Raw genomic sequence first — 7,015 nt, 5'->3', positions numbered from 1 at the left:
ATGAACTTTTATCAAATTCTCCGGCAATAGTTAAAGTAACTGCACAAATCTGTGAGCAAATATTTGAAGTAGATGGTAATTTTTTATATTTAAACATCCATATACCTAATAATTGATATTTTCAAAAAAAGTTTTTGATTGCTCTAAAAAATACATTTATTGTAACTCAGAATAAAATGTGTATATAAAATAATCATTTATAATTGGTATTAATTTATTTTTTGTAGCACCAACAATACAAGAAGCCAAAATGAATGTTTGCATTGACGCTCTGGAAGTATTTTACAAGTATGTTTATTTACGATATTTACTATTTTTCTACCTTTTTCGTTCATAACATTTACATGAAGTTATCTAATTCCAGCTATGAACATCAGTGTACATCAAATGACCCATGACTGCAAAAACAAAACTTCAATATAGTATCGCATACTAATATCCAATTTTATACGTAGTAGTTAATTGGTATTTTTCAAAATTTAGTAGGTGACGTTACATCCACATAGTGAAATCATTCATTTTATGAACTGGATTAATAAATAATTAATATAATTTCAAATCTTTTTTGCCATAATAACATTATATAAGTCATAATTAATTAAAAATAAATAAATGTTCTGTATATTTTTCCAAACAAAAAGGAGAATAACGTAAGACAAATTAATACAATTAATTATATAAAAAAATATTATAACATACAATATTTAGTTTTTAAATTAATAATGAATTATATAGTATCATTATGACAAAAATGATTTGAATTTATTTCAATAATTTATTTATGATAAAACTGGACTAGAACTAAATCTCATATATTTACCTCTCACATATACATAATATCATGTTATAATATATAGTAAGTAACTATTGTAAAAAAAATATTGAAAAATATAATAGATTAATACTATAATATAATCATTTATCGTTTTAATGCAGAGATATAATAAACAGTTAATACATTTTTTTCTAGTCCATTTTTATCATCATTAAGAGTACGCCACACCCGCATGTGTTGTCTCCGTCTTACAAACGTATAACATATCAAAATCTGTTTAGCGCGGGACAACTTTACTCCCTTTGTATTTATAGTAGAATTACCAAAATTCCACAACGCATAGGTAAGAACTTTACCTGTTTCATAGCGTCGTTATTTTTTTGATAACATAAATATAATTAAAGTTATAAGCTTAAGAAAATACATTTATTTTTTAATTTTTCATTAAATTACTTAAAATTATTGGTTTGTGCTATCAAAAAAATAACGACGCTATAACACAGATAGATTTCTTACCTATGCGTTGTGGAATTTTGGTAATTCTGCTATAAATATTGAGGGAGAAAAGTTGTCCCGCGCTAAACAGATTTTGCTATGTTATACGTTTGTAAGACGGAGACAACACATGCGGGTGTGGCGTCCTCTTAAATATTGATTTAAATTCAAATCATTATTGTTTTAATGACATTGTATAATTCATTATTAATTTAGAAACTAAATATTATACATAATATGGAAATATAATTTATCTACTGTATTAAAATATCTCACATTTTTGGTTTGAAAAATATACAAATCAAGGATTTGAATTTATATAAATAATTCATTAATCCAGTTCATATAGTAGGTAAGTGATTTCAGTATGTGGAGTATTTTTTTTCAAACGAATTTTGTACAAAAAGTTTTTTTCTAATTATAAAATTGGCAAACTTACAGTATGGTCAAATTTAATATTTATGTAAGTATATAATCTGCTTTTAATGACATTTTAATAATGTTTATTTTATAATTGATCTACCTATTTTCGTATCACCATTTACTCTAATTATAATCACTTGAGTAGATTTTTCGTCTATTCCTTATAAGTTTTTATTAATCTGGTTCATTTATTATAAATTGATAACTGCATTTGAATAATAATAAGTTATCGCCATAATTTAACAATATTTATTATTATTATTATTATGCAATAAAAAAAATTATTATAATTTATAATGTATTGTTGACTGAAGATCAAATAAAAGCAGCAACATCACGTGAATTTTTGAGACGTTTGGAATCATGTTTGAAACATCAAGGTGGAAACTTTGAACAATTTATTAGATAAAATGTATCAATAAGTCAATAGTAATAAGTTCTAAAATTGTTAGATAATATGTTTCTTCCTTAAAATTTAAATAAATGAATTTGTAGTATTAATGTTTTTTAATTGTCTTTACCTCCAACTATTTATATTTACCAACTTGCAACTGTAGATTGAGAAAATAATTTATTTCAGTCTTCTTTGTATGTAAGTAGTAAATTAAAAATATCAAAACTAGGTAGCTCAATTATAAAATGAACATTATTAAAATGTCGTTAAAAGCAGATTATACCTACATAAATATTAAATTTGACCATACTGTAACTTTACCAAATTTATAATTAGAATAAAACTTTTTGTACAAAAATTGTTTGAAAAAAAATACTCCACATACTGAAATCCGGAAGAAATATTTAGTGGTACCTCATATCGTGAACACACTGTATATTTTATATAATTAATTGTATTAATTTGTCATACGTTATTTCTCCTTTTTGCTTGGAGAGTTATACAGAACATTTATTTATTTTTAATTAATTATGACTTATATAGTTATATAATGTTATTATGGCAAAAAAGATTTGAATTTATATTAATAATTTATTAATCCAGTACATAAAATGAGTTATTTCACTTTTTATTTTTTATTTTTTCGTATGGCACTATGGGAGTAGGCACGAAAGCCTTATAGTTATTTCACTATGTTCATGTAACCTTACCTAGTAAGTTTTGAAAATACCAACTACTATGTAGAAAATTGGATATTAGTACGAAAAAGGTAGAAAAATATTCAATATCGTAGATAAACATATCTGTAGAATACTTCCAGAGCACCAATACATATACATTCATTTTGGCAGAAAATATCAATTATTGTTAAATATAAAAGATTACCATATGCTTCAAATATTTGCTCATAGATTTATGCTGTTACTCTAAAAAATTGCCGGAGGATTCGTTAAAAGTTCATGTATGGAATAAGTTAATTTACAATAAACAAGGTACCCTTCATCTTTTTAATTTATGGTGGTATATCAGACTCAAATTAAAGAATGCGAGTTTAAAATTATAATTTTGACATAGTGAAATAATATAGTCTATATACAGTGTTGCAGTAAGTTCTAAGTTTTACCTATACATTGTTTATGACTTAAGTCATATATTTATTAATACTGTACATCGTTAGGTTATTAGACCCTAACCGTACAATAATCGTTGTGTATCTTTTCCAATCGGATTCGTTTTGAGTGTTTTTTCAATATTGTTTAAAGCTCTATCTGAACGCATCTCTATTGTTGTTGGTGGTATGTCCGTATCTGGTCGAGGATCGCATAAACTAAAAAATTTAATTTATTTCGAAATAGACATCGATACTGTTTTTTACTGAAGTTCATTCTATAGCACACTGCAGTTATATTGCTGTTCACATCATTTAATTTCGTTGGAATAATTGAATACCGAATTGTTTTTTTCAACTCATAAACCGACGGAAATCTAAATTTAATATTATTATTAATTGAAAAAAAAATATGTATTAATCAACGAATCGTACGAAAACTTTAAAAGACTTACACCCAAGCAAGTACATTGTGAAATGTGTGTGCTGTCGATAATCAATTCTAAAACTTCGAACACTCGAATTTAAATTCAAAGGGAACATTACATTCTGAATGTCTTTGGAACCCAGTGATACCCAGTGATGCAGTTTGTTTCATTATTTACTAACCTTTACAATTTCAGGTTGTCTCTCTTTCGTGGGGTTCATTGCATAATATTCCACATTAGCTAATATCAGATGAGATTAGCAGAGTCACGTAATAGTTTATGATTGTTCTTGTTCTCTTTGATGTGATCCAAACATTTTTTTATGGAAGTTGAATAATTTTGTTAACCAGCATGTCCCCATGTGCCTTTAGATAAATTAAGTATCTTGCTTCATCTTTTTAATTTCTGGTGGTATATCAGCCTAAAATTAAAGAATGTGAGTTTAGAATTATAATTTTGTCATAGTGAAATAACATAGTCTATACAGTGTTGCAGTATGTTCTAAGCTTTACCTATAAATTGTTTATGACTTAAGTCATATATTTATTAATACTGTACATCGTACCTACTGTCTAATTTACCTTCCGTACAATAATCGTTGTGTATTCATCTTTTCCAATCGAATTCGTTTTTAGTGTTTTTTCAATATTTTTTAAAGCTCTATCTGAACGCCTCTCTATTGTTGTTGGTGGTATGTCCGTATCTGGTCGAGGATCGCATATACTAAGCAATTTAATTGATTTCGAAATAGACATCGATACTGTTTTTTACTGAAGTTCATCCTATAGCACACTGCAGTTATATTTCTGTTCACATAATTTAATTTCGGTGGTATAATTGAATACCGAATTGTTTTTTTCAACTCATAAACCGATGGAAATCATTATTTAATATTATTATTAATTTAAAAAAATTATGAATCAATTAACGAATCGTACGAAAACTTTAAAAGACTTACACCCAAGCAAGTACATTGTGAAATGTGTGTGTTCGATAGTCAACACTAAAACTTCTAGCACTCGGATTAACATTCAACGGGAACATTTGTTCAAATCGTTGGTTAAGCGCATGATTTTATGTTTAAATTATGTTAATACAAACAAAACTCTAAGATTACACCAAAATAAAATGATTAAATGCTAATTGTGTTTTTGTAATCATTTTTTTTATTTATGCTCTCAAGTTGTAGTACATATTTAAATTATGTATAGCAGAGGTATCCAAAAATTTTACGACAACACCCAATTCGGAAACATTTTATAATTTGGTGACACATCCAATGAAATGTTTTATATGTTTTATCAACGAACGTTTCTTTAAAATATAACCTTTAGTGCACCAGTGTTGTAGTTACACGTCATTGGAATACTCTTAATCGTTATGTGTACCAATACACCATCAATATTATTATGTTATATTATATGCGTGTCTATCTTATAGTATTCGCTGTACCAATCAAAGACAAGATAAAGTTAATATAAAATATGTATTTTTATATGCATAGGTGTAAATATAATACATACATTTTTATACTATTTTCCAATCCAAAAATATATCATCAAGATTGTTAAGAATGATATTTAAGCGATTGCATTGCCAAAATGAGCAATGCAAAATGTGGCTAAGACTTATATTTGTCAAAGAATATTCCATTAGAATAAAGTTTGAAAATCAAAATAGAAAAAAAGAAAGTTATCTAAAAAAATGAAATAAATTGTGAAATAAATTTCAAATTATTTTTGTCCTCAATGTATTTTGTTAAAATTATAGAGAAGAAAAAAATCTTATTTTTTATACCTATTCTTTTTTTATTTCAAATAATGTGATACATTGCCTTTATTGATTATTATTATTATAATATACCTATATTAGAATTACCATATTTTCCATTTAATACATTGTTTTGTATTTTTGTGAATTGTATTACGTTTCATTTAATTTTAATGCCATAAATTACTATCAATAACAATAAGTGACCTAAATTATTTGCACGAAAAAAGTGGAAAACATGCAAACCAAAAGGGTCAAAATTTAACTCAAAATGCACAAAAATATGTTCAAATATTCACCATAAACTTATAAGTAGGTATTAAAAATAATATAATCATTCAGTTGTACTTATTTCTGTATTAATTATATTTAACTTATCAAATTAAACGAGAAAATGAGTAGAGTAAACGATAGCAAGAAGAAATTGAACATTTTGAATATATATTTATATTATTTTAATGCAATTGTGATAATTTATAATAATAATAATAAAATATATTTGCAACAATAATATATAAACGATGTGTACCTATATCATATATTTTACATACATGGATTTTTTTTTTATGTATTAAAATATTGCTGGACCCTCTAAAATCTGAGGAAGGTGAATTTCACTATCTGGACATCCAGTTCATGAAATTGTCGATTTCATCACAGAATATAACTATTTCACTTAATGGATGCGACATTTACATAATAAATTGGTGATTTATTAAATAATTACATTATTAATAAATATATTCACATTCATATTATAGTTTAGTTATAATTAAATAAAAATGTGTATGCGCCTACAGCATATAAACCATCTATAGACCGTGAATAAATATTATTAATAACTCATAACAGCCAATCACCAAGTTTTCTGATTACCTACTAGCTAACCTCTTCTTTATAGATCTTGAATCACCACGGCATGGTAACTTTTTTATACCAAACTATAAAAAGTATAAACGTACAATATGATATTATAGTAAGTATAGTTGAACACAGAATGATTTCGAATTTATTAATTTTCTTTTCTATATTATGTGATTATATTATAATATTTTAGAGTAATTTTTCATTGAATAATTCATACTATATCATAGTATGAAAAATAAACATAAACTTTAAAAGTTTCTCTCGTCCAACAAACAAACATTTTATTTATCTATTTATTTCATATTGCTTTTATCATTAAGGTATAATGGTATAACTATAAATAAAATAAAATTAGTTTAAAATCACAAATAGACAGATGTCAAGATTCGTAATACAGACGATTGTTTCTGGTCACCGATCATATCGTGCTGTTCGCTGATCAAGAACAACGAAAAAAATTCATTCCTAGAACTCCATTATTAGGGTCACACTGTAATCTTCTGTTCGTGCTGTAAGCTTGTCCATCATTTTCATCATTCCTCAACACTTTTAAACCCTAAACTTATCAGTGGTCTGGCGTACTCAACTGGCGGGCTCCTTGATTTAGGTGTTTGAACCGTTTGAAGCATCATCTGATATAAAAGTGAACGCTTGTTATCTATTTAGTAACAATATATTTTACACCACTATATTTCACACGACTCTTCTATCATCAACAACTTTCATTGACGAAGTTAAATTTAATAATTATAATT

Source organism: Diuraphis noxia, unplaced genomic scaffold, assembly GCF_037042655.1.
Source record: "Diuraphis noxia isolate RWA-SAM2 unplaced genomic scaffold, SU_Dnox_SAM2 contig0003, whole genome shotgun sequence".
NCBI lineage: Eukaryota > Metazoa > Arthropoda > Insecta > Hemiptera > Aphididae > Diuraphis > Diuraphis noxia.
This window is presented reverse-complemented; position numbering follows the sequence as displayed.